The 15,313-nt window shown below is 44.7% G+C and overlaps 1 long non-coding RNA gene and 1 pseudogene across 2 annotated transcripts; one reads left to right on the top strand and one right to left on the bottom strand.

Moving 5' to 3' along the window:
- Positions 1–8,055: 8,055 nt before the first annotated feature.
- On the top strand, positions 8,056–8,634 carry LOC311295822. Its single transcript, XR_014628393.1, has 2 exons — positions 8,056–8,230; positions 8,296–8,634. It is a non-coding gene; the product is annotated as an uncharacterized lncRNA (long non-coding RNA).
- A 128-nt stretch (positions 8,635–8,762) lies between these two features.
- LOC311295821 (putative nuclease HARBI1) lies at positions 8,763–10,674 on the bottom strand (annotated as a pseudogene). The gene has a single exon. The product of its transcript is annotated as a putative nuclease HARBI1 (transcript).
- Between the last annotated feature and the right edge of the window lie 4,639 nt (positions 10,675–15,313).

Below are 15,313 nucleotides of genomic sequence, written 5' to 3'. Positions count from 1 at the left end.
GTCAGTTAACGGGAAAGCCCAATCAGTCTATTAAACCTGCTCTATTACAACCCATTTTGGTTAGGAATGAACCATTTGAGCACCTGATTGTGGACTGTGTGGGTCCGTTACCATGCTCTAAGTCTGGCTGTAAATACCTGCTGTCTGTAATGTGTCAGAATACTCGGTATCCTGCTGCGTATCCATTGAGGGCAATTACCACTAAGGCGGTAGTGAAAGCTCTAAGTCAGTTCATTTCGGTCTTTGGCATTCCGAAGGTTATCCAGAGCGATCAGGGGTCCAATTTCTCTTCGCACATGTTTGGTCAAATTTTGAAGTTGTTGCATGTCCGTCATAACCAGTCATCAGCCTATCATGCACAGAGTCAGGGGGCCTTGGAAAGATTCCATCAGACTTTGAAGTCTCTCCTGCGTGCATATTGCACAGAGCTGGATAGAGATTGGGAGGAGGGTCTTCCCTGGCTTATGTTGGCTGCAAGAGAAGCTGTGCAGGAAAGTATAGGTTTTAGTCCTAATGACTTGGTTTTTGGACACAAAGTGCGTGGACCTTTGGCTGTTTTAAAGGATGGCTTGGTGGAGGCAGAACCGCCCAGAAATTTGGTGGATTTTGTCAATGGCTTTAAACATCGTTTGTTTGTAGCAGGTGAAATGGCGAGGGAGAAATTGCAAGTGTCACAGAGTAAGATGAAAAATATCTATGATCGCCGTGCGGAGCATCAAGAGTTTAGTCCGGGAGACCAAGTGCTTGCACTGATGCCTGTTGTGAGCTCGCCATTTCAGGCTAAATATGCTGGTCCTTATACAGTTGTTGAGAGAAGGTCTGAACTGAATTACATAATTGCAACACCAGGACGGAAAAAGTCAACACAGTTATGTCATGTCAACCTTCTCAAACCATATTATAAACGTGAGGCTGAGGTAAGCCAGACAGTAAGAGACGAGGTGCATCCGGTTCTGCTTGTGAGTTCTGTGTCAGAATCACAGGAGGCGGATGGAGTGCCAGAACCGGATGACAGTTTGTTATATGGTCGTCTAAAAAATTCTGAGACACTTTGTAACCTTGGTAGTCTGTTGTTGCATCTGACTGAATCTAAGCGTGATGAGTTGTCTGATCTGATACAGAAATATTCATGTTTGTTTGACGATGTTCCTACATGTACAAATTGGATCGAACATGATGTTGATGTTGGAGAAGCACAACCAATTAAACAGCGTTTTTACTGCGTGTCTCCAGAGAAACTTAAACATCTAGACTCTGAAGTTGCTTACATGCTGGAAAATAATATTGCAGTCCTGTCACTTTCTAGTTGGTCTTCACCTTGTATTTTGGTTCCAAAGGCTGATAAATCGCCTAGATTTTGCACAGACTTCAGAAAGGTAAACTCAGTCACTAAACCAGATTCCTTTCCGTTGCCACGTATGGACGACTGTATAGATCAGGTTGGTTCTGCCAAATTTGTTAGCAAGTTTGACTTGCTTAAAGGATATTGGCAGGTTCCACTGTCTGCGCGTGCTCGGGAGGTGTCGGCATTTGTTACACCATCTGGACTCTATTCTTATAGAGTCATGCCGTTTGGTTTGAGGAATGCTCCAGCGACATTCCAACGATTGATGAATCGCGTTGTGTCAGGTCTGGAAGGTTGTTCCGTTTACCTAGATGATCTGGTTATTTATAGTGACACATGGCATGCTCATCTTAAACACATTCGAGCTTTGTTTGACAGGTTGTCTGAGGCACGATTGACTGTAAATTTGGCCAAGTGTGAGTTTGCAAGGGCAACGGTGACATATTTGGGACGTGTAGTGGGGCAGGGCCATGTAGCTCTGGTCCAGGCCAAAGTCAGGGCAGTAGAACATTTTCCTAGGCCTACAACTAAAAAAGAGTTACAACGATTTTTGGGTCTCGTTGGATACTACAGGAGTTTCTGTAAAAACTTCTCTACAGTTGTTTTTCATCTGACTGAGTTGTTAAAAGCTAAGGTAAAGTTTGTGTGGTCTAATGAGTGTCAGCAAGCCTTTGAGAACATTAAGTCCCTGTTGTGTTCATCTCCTGTGTTGATAGCGCCACAGTTTGATAAAACATTCATGCTCCATGTAGATGCAAGTCAGGTTGGTGCAGGTGCTGTTTTGTTACAGGAGGATGGTCAGGGAATGGCGAGACCAGTTAGCTTCTTTTCCAAAAAATTCAATCGTTATCAGCTGAATTATTCAGTGATAGAGAAAGAAGCGCTGGCACTTGTTTGGGCTTTGCAGCACTTTGAGGTGTACATTGGAGGAGGGCGGCCACTTGTTGTGTACACAGATCACAACCCGCTGACATTTTTACAGTCACTGAAGTGTCCCAATCAGAGACTCATGAGGTGGTCGTTGTTTTTGCAAGCCTATGCGCTGGAGATTAGACATATTAAAGGTGTAGACAACGTAATAGCAGACACGTTGTCACGTGCCCCTATGCTTTAACTTGTTGATGCCGCTTCTTGTTGTCTTAAGACCTGTTTTTTTTTCTATGCCTGTTTTCTTAATTTGATTCCCAGGTATCGGGGTTGCTGAAGATGGAATGGAGGGAAGCAGTAGTCTAAACGCAAGTTGAAGTTTATTGCATATTTCTGCTGTGTATATATTCTGCCATTTATTGTATTGTGGTAATTTTGTAATATTTAATGATTTTGATTATATTGGGTTATGTTACTTGTGGTTTGTTTTGCCGGCGGCTCCTCTGGGCCACCGACTTTATGGGGGGGGGTGTGACGGCCCCTGTGTGGTTGTTAATCATCTTTGTTCTGTTGAGGTGATTGCTGATTGGGTGCACCTGGAGCCTGTGAGTGGTGCACCTGGAACCTGTGAGCCAGTGGAGATAAAGTTCCACTTGGTCTAACTACTCGAGAGCTCTCTTCTCTGCAATCCAGACGCCATCCATGGCCTGATCACTCCGACTTGTTATATCTTGTTTTGGGTTTATTTATGTTATAGAGACTTACCATCTGCATTTAAATAGTTATGTTTGGTGACTCTTTTGTTAAATAAATCACTTTTGATTATTTATGCTGCCTCGTTCCTCTTTTGTCATGACCTTTGAGCCAGGTTGTGACATATGTAACAAAGTTTGGGAGGAGCATGTTCAGGTAATCATCCAATCAGCACAAAAAGAAGCCAGTATAAATAAAGCCTTCCCTTACCTCCTGTCTCATGACAAATTTCTCAGCATCGGACTCCGCCTTCGTGCCGTCATGTCCGAGTTAGAGCTCTTCCCCTCCGACGATGATTCTTTCATCACGGAGGTGTCTCCATCACAAACCGCTGATCCAGCGTCCTTTTCCTCTCCAGCAGCTAACAACATCGAGCCTCTATCCTCAAACAGGGGACGCCGGCCCTCTAGATCTTCTCCGCATACTCCGAGACGCCGAAGACTCCCCTCACCACCGCCAGCGAGGAACTCATCATCTTCCTCATCGTCTTCCTCCGCGCCTTCCCACCTTTCAGTGCCCCCAAACATCCCTCCCATAGGGAAGTGGACAGTTAAGGGGCTGAGACTAGCCTTAATTAATTCAGATGCAAATTTTTCCCGCAGGATGAAAAAAGCAGAGTTGTTTGATTTATATGTCACCTTGCAATCTTCTCACCCTTCTGTTTCAGCTCCAATCCCATCGGCTCGGACGAGCAAGGCCCTCCGGGTCCTGATCGCTCGTCCCGCTGCGTCTACACCTTCCTCACCCGCAGCGCCGGGCCCCGCCCCCGCGCCGTCGCAGACCTTCCGCTAGCCTGGGCCGCTCCCCGGATCTAGTCGCGGAAGGGAGCCAAACTTTTCCGGGTCAACTCCTCTCCTCAGCCCCTCCCACCGTGGTACCTCACGCTCCAGATCTCTGCAATTCTACTTTCACACAAGATCCCCAAATGTTTTTCTTCTTCCAGTTTTCCTCCTTCCCAAGCGCCAGGTACTCACCCTAACGTGAGGATGCCTCCGTTAGCTGGTCAATCGCCGGCGCATTTTCTTCCCCTTCCCCTTCCACACTATGCTCTTCCTATTCCTCCTCCTTCTTTCCCGGGGGCCGATCTCTGCGCGAGGATGCCTCCACAATCGGCCACAGCCCCGACTTTCCCTCCCATTAACCCACTCCAAGTGCGCTCTCCTTTCTCTCTCTCTCGCTACTTTCCCCCATAGACGGCGCGAGCTAAACGATTATCTTGCCATCATAGCGGAGCTCGCGTTGTCTTATGGGGGTAGTCATTTCTATACTTACCATAAATTGTTTTCCGCAAAATGCACCGTCCGCGTTTCCCAATGGAATCAGTGTCCCTATTGGGGAGCGTTGGACACTGATCTCCATAACCGAGTCTTCCTCGGGTGCAGAAACATCTCCTGCGCAATCTGCAGATCCACAAGCCATGTCACCACGGCATGCCCCCAAATCAATCCATCGATCCCTCCCTGCTCAGAGCAGAATGCCATAAAATCCACAAGTTATGTTCCGCGACCCGCAAGAGAAGATTGTTCGATCAGAGCACCTTACACGGCACCCGACAGACAAGTTTGTAGAAACTTCAATGAAGGGAGATGCCCAAGACAACGTTGTCGTTTTCTCCACATCTGTGATTACTGTGGCGGTGCACACGCCCGCGTGGTATGCCCAGTCAAAAAATCTGTTAATAAAAATGCAAAAAACTATCTCTCGACTCCTGTGAATGTTTTCCGCCTGGCCGAGGAATTATCACACCACCCAGATGTCAACTTCACAAATTATTTGCTGACAGGTCTAAACCAAGGCTTTAAACCCGGCGTAGAAAGTCATCCCACGCAAAACATTATCTGCGCTAATCTTCAGTCCTCCTTAGCGGAGCCTGAAGTAGTAGATAAACTAATTAAAAAAGAAATTGAACCCAGCAGGCTGAGACTGTTGCCCGTGTTCTAGTGAATGAGTGGTTTTTCAGGTTTGGGGTCCCCGGCCGGATTCATTCCGACCAGGGCCGCAACTTCGAATCTCAGTTAATACAGCAGTTGTGTAGCCTCTATCAGGTGAGTAAGTCTCGCAGCACTCCTTATCATCCGGCCGGTAACGGCCAATGTGAAAGGTTCAATCGAACCTTACACAACTTGAAAGAGGGATTGGGCATCCTGTTTACTGCAAGTTTTGTTTTGTTATAATACTACTCCGCATCAGGCCACGGGAGAGTCCCCATACTTTCTCATGTTTGGCCAGGAGCCCAGGTTGCCCATTGACTTTCTGCTCGGTAGAGTACAAGAGCCAGTTGCAGGTAGAGTGCATCAGTGGATTGAGGAGCACCAGGCACGTTTAAGGGTTGCCTTTGAGGGTGCACGAGATAGGCTGCAGGTTGCTGCCAAACGACGCAAGGTCAAACATGATTAACGGGTCAAGGACCTGCCGTAGCAGGAGGGTCAGTTGGTTTACTTGCATGATCACGGTGTCCGGGGTCGTCATAAGATACAGGACCTGTGGAGTTCAACTGTATACCAGGTTGTCAAGGCACCACCAGTTGGCTTCCCGAGGTTCAGGTTGAATCGCCAGTGGGGGTGATAATTAGGAGGAGCCAATAGAAGGAGACTTGGTGTATGTGGTATCAGACATTCCGACTGTAGTCCGGGGGGTTGCTTTGAGTGCGTCCCTTCCGGGGCCATTAGATGTTTCTGTTTCTAGTGCGGTGGATTCAGCGGAGATCGAGGCAGGTGGTGGTACAGGTTCTTTGCCGGTACCGGAACCTGCTGTACGAGGTCCGCTTAGTCAGCCTGAGGTAACTCTGCGTAGAACCGGACGAGTCGGGGCCGGACTTCATTCAAATGTGCATCGTTTGCCGCGAGCAGTAGGAAGGGAGGCGGGACCTATTAGTCCTCTTGCGTCAGCATCCAACTCCATTAGTGTCTTATTTAGGCCTTGGTGTTAGATCTTCATTAGATGTTAACCTTAGAAGCTTGGATTCTCGTCGGGACGACGATGACAAAAGGGGGGGTAGATTGTAGCTAATGATGATAATCTCTCTCTGGGGCATGCCTTATTTTACGTGGCCTATAAAGATAGCCTTAGGTGTGGTAGGAAGGTGCGTCTCATAGTCACGGGTGACGTCATCCATTTCCGGTGTGTCGCGGGAGTGTTTGTCTGGTAAGGAGCTGCAGTTGCGGCTGTGTTCCTGAACGTTTGAATTGAACTGGGTTTTATGTACTTTGGCTCGCGTATCTTTCTAGTGTGGACTGAGGAAGCCTGCGGTACAACGCATGTGGTACCCGATTGCTTTTACGCCCTGGAGTTTAAATGCCCTGTGCATCGCAAGCAGTTTAAACCGGTAGGTTGTGTTAATTTATTTTTTGTTGCACTAAGGGTCTGGATTGACCACTTTAAATTTGTATTTATCTTTCTAGTTTACAGACGGAAGGAGAAACATTGCAGTGGGTTTCTCGTTGGGGCTTTTGTGGCTGTCTTCGTATATGCTGACTGTTATACCACTGATTGTTGTTCAGTATTGTGCTGCATATGGTCATGTTACAGACTCTCGTCTCGCGGTGCTTTGCTGGCTCGACTGCAGGATGGTTTTAATTAAAACCATTTAAATTAAATGGTTTAACCATCCAGCAGTCATCATCTTGATCTTGTAAAGGAATTTCCTCTATCCTGACTATCTAAAATAAAACTGTTGCGTCTACTGTCGACACAGAGCGTCTACTAATCGACACTTAATAAATAATAAAACTGTTGCGTCTACTCATCGACACAGAGCGTCTACAATCGACACTTAATAACCTTTATACTCTAGCTCTTGCGTCTTCAGTCGACATCTGGCCGAGTTTCTTACTCTAACTTACTTGATTCCCTAAACTGACCTGCTGCGCAGCAGAAATGAACAGACAGACTTTCAGCAAATGTCCTCTAAATGCTTTAATAACGGCCGGGAGAGTCTTCGAGCAGTTCTCAGAGAACTCTCCCAAGAAGAATCAAGGCCGGTGGATCTCAGACAAATTCCATTGAGACATCCCACCGTAAAACACATATACAACAGTTTTTATAGTATAGAGGTATGACAAAATGTCAGGCTGCATTACATAATTTCCCCACTATTTGATTGGTTCTTCATATGCAAACCCCTCTGTTACTAGGTAAAGCAAACTCTGATCTTGTGATTTCATCTATAATCACAAGATTCTAACAGACTGTCTAGTTTCATTTCCCAAAACTAAGTTATTTTTACATACATACGCACACAGTCAAAGACACAAGTTTTCCATTGGTTTCGTACAGTACATCCTGTTCCAATGTTAGATGTTAAATAAGGTTAGATGTTATAAACATGGTTAGTTTAATATACAGTTTAAAATCTCCACGACAATCTGGGTCCTTTTTGAGTGGTGTAACGCTATATAATTTGAATTTTTTTTTTTTGTTGTTTATTCTGTTTTGCTTTCTTGCTTTGTTTATGTGAACCTACTGCTTTAAAACATTTAGGCCCGGTTTCACAGACATGGCTTAGCATAAGCCAGGAGTAGGCCTTAATGTGTACTAGTTAAACTGGGGCATTTAAGTACCTTTCATGAACGTGTCTTAAAATAATCTTAGTTATTCTGAGACTACAGAGTCCTGGAGTAAATTAAGTAAGCTTAAATGAAAACACCTGGGATAGGCCTGATTAAGTTGAGTATAAGCACATGCCGTTGGGCTGATGGTGCTCATAAAAACCTGGAATGGACCAGAAAACATTATTATCGGTGTACATTTTGACACAAAGCAATGGCAGATGCAAAAAGAATTCGTTCCAAAAACTTCAGTGAGTATGAAAAAACACTACTGAAACAAATTTTGACCAACCATCCAGTTATTGAAAGTAAAATCCACACTACTGCTAGTGAGCAAAAGAAAAGGAGTGCTTGGAATGCAATTTGCAATGAATTTAATGCAAATGAAAATGCAACCACAAGACCAATACAACAACTTCAGGTGAGATTTCTTCATTATTATCATTGCTCATTTCTCATATTCATATTTTTGGGACAATTTATAATGAATGATTTTTGCCTGTATAGACTCTGTGGAAGAACCTTAAACTGGCTTTGAAACGACAGAATGCAGAGATCAGAAGACAGCGATTTACTACTGGTGGTGGACCACCAAATAAAGACAAAACTGATGAATTGAGTGACTTGCTGTCTGGAATAATACAGCACCAGCAACCTCTGGATGGTATACCAGATGATGATCACTTGAACAGTTCAGATGAAGATCTGAGCACAAATGGTATGTATTCTTCTTTCATTGTAAGGATCATGTGAATTTATTTGTGCCTCTGTTTTTCCCCACAGAAGAAAGGAATCTGAACGGGTTGGAAAAGCCAGAGCACAGTGAGTGTGTGCCTTCCACATCTGCTCCTGCATCCCTGAGAAAAGATGCTGCCACCACCTTTCAGCAGAGAACAAGCAAGATGACCATCCATGAAAAGTTAGCCAGAGAATTTCATGAGGAAAAAATGAAATATCTGAAGGAAGAACATGAAATGAAAATGAGAATTCTACAGGTTGAATTGGATATGAAGTTGGAAGAAAGAGGTATGATCCAAAAACGATACAGTAAGGAGGCAATTGTGATTACCAGCCATGGTGAACAATATGATGTATAAACAATAAAAACAAAAATAAACCTTTTGTCATTTAGATATTCATGACTGAGTGTATTTAAACAACCACAAACTACATTTTCAACATTTCAATATTGGTTTAGTAATTTTTTAAAATTTTGCTGCACACTATTTTAATTTTGTACAGAACAAAAATTATCAAGGCAAAATAAGGCATAATGAATACATTCCATATTGAAATACATCTCATCTAGCTGAAGTGCTGCAATGTGAAAGCAACTCTGTGTGCAAGTCCTCGTTGGTCACTGGCTGCCTCAGTCATGGGCACATCTGCTTCATCGTCATCTTCCATTGGAGGATCAGGACAGCAGTGCTGCTTCAGGTAGTTGTGCAGCACCGCTGTAGCAATGATGACCTTGCAGCATCTCCTTGGCCTGAAGCGAAGTGTATTACGTAAACACTGGAATCGATTTTTCCATATTCCAAACATCCGTTCAACCATGCCTCTTGTTCGGATATGAGCTCTGTTGTATCTTTGCTGCTCAGCTGTTGTGGGATTTATGTATGGAGTGAATAAAAAGTTACTCTGACCATATCCACTGTCACCAAGTAGAAGTCCACTATACTGTCCACTCTGAAACTGAGCACATAATGAAGAGTTGACAAAAATCCTTGAATCGTGAGTTGAACCTTTCCAGCGCGCAACAATGTTTGAAAACTCTAAATTAGGTGTGCATACACCCTGAACATTGATAGAAAACCAGTTCTTACGGTTCCTGTACTCCTCAGCATCAGGGGTTGATGGACACTTGACAGGAACATGACATCCATCTATACAGCCAATGACACCTGGGAAGTGCCCATATTCATAGAATTGCACTTTATATTTGGCTTGGTCAGCAGCATCAGGAAACTTTATGTAAAGACTCCTCAGTTCACAAATGGCTCTGCTGACTTTGTGAACTATTCTACACACAGTTGCTTCACTGGCACCACACAAATCACCAGTTTCACGGTGAAAGGTCCCGGACGCAAAAAACCTCAGTGTGAGCAGAACTTGGAGAGAAATGGGTAAAGGCCTTCCTCTCAGAGACAGACAGGAAAGTCTAGGCTCAAGCTAAGATATTATCTCCACTGCATTTTCCTTGGACATACGAAAGCGGTCTTGAAAAGCTGTGTCATCAAAGTAATGTAATGGATCACTCCTATCCACAAGTACTCTGGCTGGGCTCTGTTGTGCATGTTGGTTTTCATTTAGATATTCCAAATATTCCATGCTCCCTCACAAACAGTACTAAGCAGGAGTTAAACCTGCCTCTTTGAAGGATTAATTTAAGATTCAATTTAGTCATAGACTAGCTATAATCCTTCCTCTTGCAATCGGCTTTGTTTAATCCAGAACAGGCTAAATCTTTGACTATTTTAATATATATCTGTGCAAGTCGCTTTGAGTTAAGACAGCTCAAGTGGGCAGTTTAGTCTGGGACTAGGCTTAAGCCATGTCTGTGAAACCGGGCCTTAGTATTCTTTTGTTATAGATTTGTTTTAGTTCTTTTATTTATTATTCTGTTGTCAACCAAGTTTCTGTGAACTGGTTGTTAACCGAACGTTTTCTTTTGTTTGATTACATTTGTGAATTTGTATTTTTTTTTTTCTTGCATCCACCGTTTCAGTGAACTGGTTTATTAGTGGATGGCAACCATATGTGTGTGTAATTGCTCTTAATCCATTGAGTACTTAGTTTTATAAGAATGTATGTGAGTGTGTATATTTGACCATGTGTTTAAACGTGTAATTCTGCTTCCTCTCCAGCTGTTGGGGTGATCAGGATTCGTGTCTGTGTGGACGAGTCTCTCTCTCTGCTTGGTGGTGGTCTCTTCCGATTGCAGTGTTCCACATTTGTGGTCTGAAGTGTGAGTGCACGAGTGTTTGCTGTGTCATTTTCAGAAAATGAGTGAGTAGTCCCCAGCCCTGGAGTGGAGGCTGAATTGTGTGTGTTTGTGTGTATTTTGATTCGTATATTTATACATGTATTAATGGTGCCCAAATAAAAACTGTCATTTTGTATTTCATCTGTCTCTGGTCTTATCTCAACCGCAACCGAACCTGTGTGCTTTAAGTTAATCTTATCAGGCGATTCCCCGGTAAATTTGCCTCCGGGGTGGCGTAGTCGGGTATCTTAGAGGGGTAGAGTTTAAGTCTGCCTTTTGGGGGTGAGGCAACGCTCTCCCTGGTGTAAACTTCAAATTTATGCCCATTCCAAACTAACACGCCGCTACACATGCATGCTGCATTTTCCATCCTGCGTCATGTTGATTCAGTTTACCATGCATCACTACGATTCAGTACAAATACAAAGTCCCTTACCCATCACTGCATTCTTTATGATTTAGTTGGTTGGACATCACTTAAAATTCGTAGACAACAGCAATGGTATATCTTTATTTATAAAGCTATACTTGGCAAATTTCCACTGTACCTCTGTAATCTCCTCTCTGTTTGCTCTGGTACCTATCAGCTACGCTCCTCAAAGTGGTTGCTTTTTAATGTGCCACGAGTAGGGTTGGGTAGGGTTCCAATAGGGAACCGGTTCCGACGTAAACGGTAGTAACCAGACCGAATAAGAACGAAACTTTCGGTGCCTGATTTCGGTGCCTGACGTTTTTTACCACCCCCTATAAAACATCTCGCGGCACGAATGATCCAATAATAAAACATCTCCAGTTAACCAGCAGAGCATTCATTTAGTTCGTTTGTTAAATAAGAGATATAGCGCTGAAATGTGTTTTTTAAATCAAGTGATCAAAGTGCTCGTTGCCGCTGCGATCAGTGGCGCGGATACAGTGTTTTCTCGTGGCTCGCGCACACACTTGGCTTCACTCGGACGCGCGCTTCAATACGTTGCGGAGATCGATCTATTTATGAGGCGCCGTCTATATGATTATGTGCGCGCAGAGTTTGTGTGTGCGTGCTCGCGTCTCAGATGAGTATGTGCGCGGAGAGTTTGTGTGTGTGTGTGTGCGTGCTCGCGTCTCAGATGAGTATGTGCGCGCCTGCGCGGAGAGTTTGTGTGTGTGTGTGTGTGTGTGTGTGTGTTCGCGTCTCAGATGAGTATGTGCGCGGAGAGTTCCGCGCGTCTCGTGTGTGTAGAGTTTGCGTGTGTGTGCGTGAGCGACTTTAGAAGTTGTGCATTTCATGTGTATTAGTTTGAGCATTCAGTAGTATACATGTATGTGTGACTACCTAGTACATGTGTATACAAGGGTTTCATATGTGCGTGAATGTTTGATTTAAGCCCTAGACGGCGCCTCATATCTATTCGTTCTGGTGAAATCTCAAAATATAATGGACACAAAGTGTCCCTGCTTGATATACAACCACTGATGAGCATAATCGGTTTAAAAAAAAAAAAAAAAAAAAAAAACTACGAATGCGGATTAGAACCCAAAACCTCTGACACGCTTGACTAAAGTTCAAGTTCAGCTGCCAGTGTTCCTCTTCGGGTAAGTCTAGTATTTTAATGCCAACTGCAAATCTTGCATATCAAGTATGAAGGATATCAATATCAAGTATATTTATATGGCTATACTGTGTGTTAAATATTTCTGCTCAGTGTCAGATATTTCTCTGTTTTGTAAAAGTCATAATATGAGAAGACAAAATTTTGATCTTAACTCAAGTGTTTTGTGCTAAATCTTTTTCAGAAAATCACACACACACACACACACACACACACACACACACTCACACACACACACACACACACACAGAGGTATTATTTTTTTGATAAAGTGTGTACGGTTTAGTTTTCTTAAGTACCGTTTCAAGAAACGTTTAAGCACCGGAACCGTTTGAAAAATACCGAGTAGGTACTGGTATCGGATAAAACCCAACCAATACCCAACCCTAGCCACGAGTTACAACCGAATTGGGAAAAACTGCTTTTTCTTATTTAGTACCCTGGGGGTGGAATAATCTACAAGAAGAGCTAAAGTTAGAAACCCTTATGTCCATAAATGAATTTAAAACTACTGTAAAGAGTGTTGTGATGGAGACATGTTCTTGTTTCTCTTAAGAGTCTCATTGTGTTTTATATTTTTATTTTTAACATTTTTGTACTTCTTTTATCGTGAAAATGTAATTTGGTGTTTATGTATTTGTTGTGATTTGGCTGCTACCTTGGCCAGGTCTCTCTTGTAAAAGAGATTCTGAATCTGAATCTGAATCTGAACCACATTCGGCATTAAAAATGAAGAAACCAAAAGAAAAGTTTAAGAATTAGAATCTAAAAGGATATTAAGATATTTGTAATATGAGTTGCAGGCATGCAAACTTTGGGCAAAAAACAAAAGTAGTTCTTTTTCCCATTTTTAAATTTTTTTAAAAATCTAAAGTATGCAAACACTACGTGAGCGGTCACTACGGGAACCTAAAAGTGTCCGACTTCACGTCTCCGTTTGCAGCTCCTCCCCGCCTGCACGCGGCTACTCTCGCCGATCGGTTACATCCAGCCGCAGCCGATGTCGAACACATCTTGAGTGAGCACAGCACAGGACCAGAGGCCACTCCCCCTCTCACACTGACACTGAGTGAGCACAGCACAGGACCAGAGGCCACTCCCCCTCTCACACTGACACTGAGTGAGCATAGCTGGCCACTCCCCCTCTCACACTGACACTGAGTGAGCATAGCTGGCCACTCCCCTCTCACACTGACACTGAAGGTGTGTTCGACATCGGCTGCGGCTGGATGCACCCGATCGGCGAGAGTAGCCGCGTGCAGGCGGGGAGGAGCTGCAAACGGGGACGTGAAGTCGGACACTTTTTTTGGTTCCCGTAGTGGCCGCTCACGTGGTGTTTGCATACTTTACCACAGCTGAAGTGAAATAAATGCAATATTTGCCAAATAATACACTGATGTTTCAGAGACATTTTCATTCAATACTTTATGTAGCCTACTGCTTCATACAGCGTCTGTTTGAACAAGAATAAAGGTCAACATAAGCTACTATCAATGAAGTGGAGTCTACGTTTTTTAATCAGTTTTCATTTGATAAACATGACACAATATAACATCGCAACGACATGAAGAGTGTTTACTGTTATAAAAAACTGATTTGTGAGCTTTAGAGGAACTAAAGTTGTTCGAATAAACACGAAACACACGTGATCGTTGTCATGCAGTGAATCCGGCCAATCGTGGAACAGCTGTGTCGTCATCAGCCCTCGTGCAGCCCAGTGCAGCCGCTCTTGAGAAGCTGCGCTGGCTGAGTTCTCCGGCTACTCTCGAATCCCTCTCGCGGTACTTTGATGGCATACGTCACAGTCACGTGGTGTCGGGCTGTATCAAGTCGGACAAAATTTCTAACCGGCATGCACTGCTTTAAGTCAGCCGCCGATCGGTCTGCGCAGAGCTGCATGAAGTCCAACAAGCCTTGAGTGAGCATAGCTGGCCACTCCCCCTCTCACACTGACACTGAGTGAGCATAGCTGGCCACTCCCCCTCTCACACTGACACTGAGTGAGCATAGCTGGCCACTCCCCTCTCACACTGACACTGAGTGAGCATAGCTGGCCACTCCCCCTCTCACACTGACACTGAGTGAGCATAGCTGGCCACTCCCCCTCTCACACTGACACTGAGTGAGCACAGCACAGGACCAGAGGCCACTCCCCCTCTCACACTGACACTGAGTGAGCATAGCTGGCCACTCCCCCTCTCACACTGACACTGAGTGAGCATAGCTGGCCACTCCCCTCTCACACTGACACTGAGTGAGCATAGCTGGCCACTCCCCCTCTCACACTGACACTGAGTGAGCATAGCTGGCCACTCCCCCTCTCACACTGACACTGAGTGAGCATAGCTGGCCACTCCCCTCTCACACTGACACTGAGTGAGCATAGCTGGCCACTCCCCCTCTCACACTGACACTGAGTGAGCATAGCTGGCCACTCCCACTCCCCCTCTCACACTGACACTGAGTGAGCATAGCTGGCCACTCCCCCTCTCACACTGACACTGAGTGAGCATAGCTGGCCACTCCCCTAAATTCCCTATTCACAAACTATCTGCTCAAGTGTAGCGTCACTGTGTAGCCTGCTCCCTCAATCGTGTAGTTCAATTTTCCATATTTATTGTATGTCATCATGTCAGTATCAGTATTTGCCAGACCAGGGCAGAGCAGGCGGCCATGGCGGAGACGACCCTTCGGGCGGCCTCCCGTCCAATTTTCTTGAGCGGAATAATGGGCTTAGCCTCAAGGACAGGCTCAGGGATAGGCTTTGAGGGCTCAGGCGGCGGCCATCATGGGCAAGGGTTCGGGCGGCCATCTTGGCCGGAGACAATGGCTCGGGCGCGGCTGAAAACGGGTGCGCAATGATAAACCCTCGGTGTCTAAAGAATTAAAGATCGTTATTAATAAGAAGAGGAAAGCATATAGAAATCAGGATGTGATAACTCAGAGGCATATACAGAAGCAGATTAAAAGACAAATTCAGATAGATAAGTATACATACAGACAAAAAATAGAAGCGTCTCTGACATGTGGTAACTCACGATATGCCTGGCAGGGGATTAAGAATATGACAAACGTTCCCTTATAAGGGAAGAGGCAAACAGCCACTGGTGTTTATTCTGGTGGTTATAGCCTCGTTGTGGAGAGCGCAGTTCATGGTTGCATAGCAACGACCGACGCCACGGGAGCACAAGCTTTGGAAAGTAGCCTTCCACGCGTTTTAGACACG

Source organism: Rutilus rutilus (assembly GCF_951802725.1).
Source record: "Rutilus rutilus genome assembly, chromosome: 8".
In the NCBI taxonomy this organism is placed as follows: domain Eukaryota; kingdom Metazoa; phylum Chordata; class Actinopteri; order Cypriniformes; family Leuciscidae; genus Rutilus; species Rutilus rutilus.
Note: the sequence above shows the minus strand (reverse complement) of the source record. Positions and strands in the feature narration are given on the sequence as shown.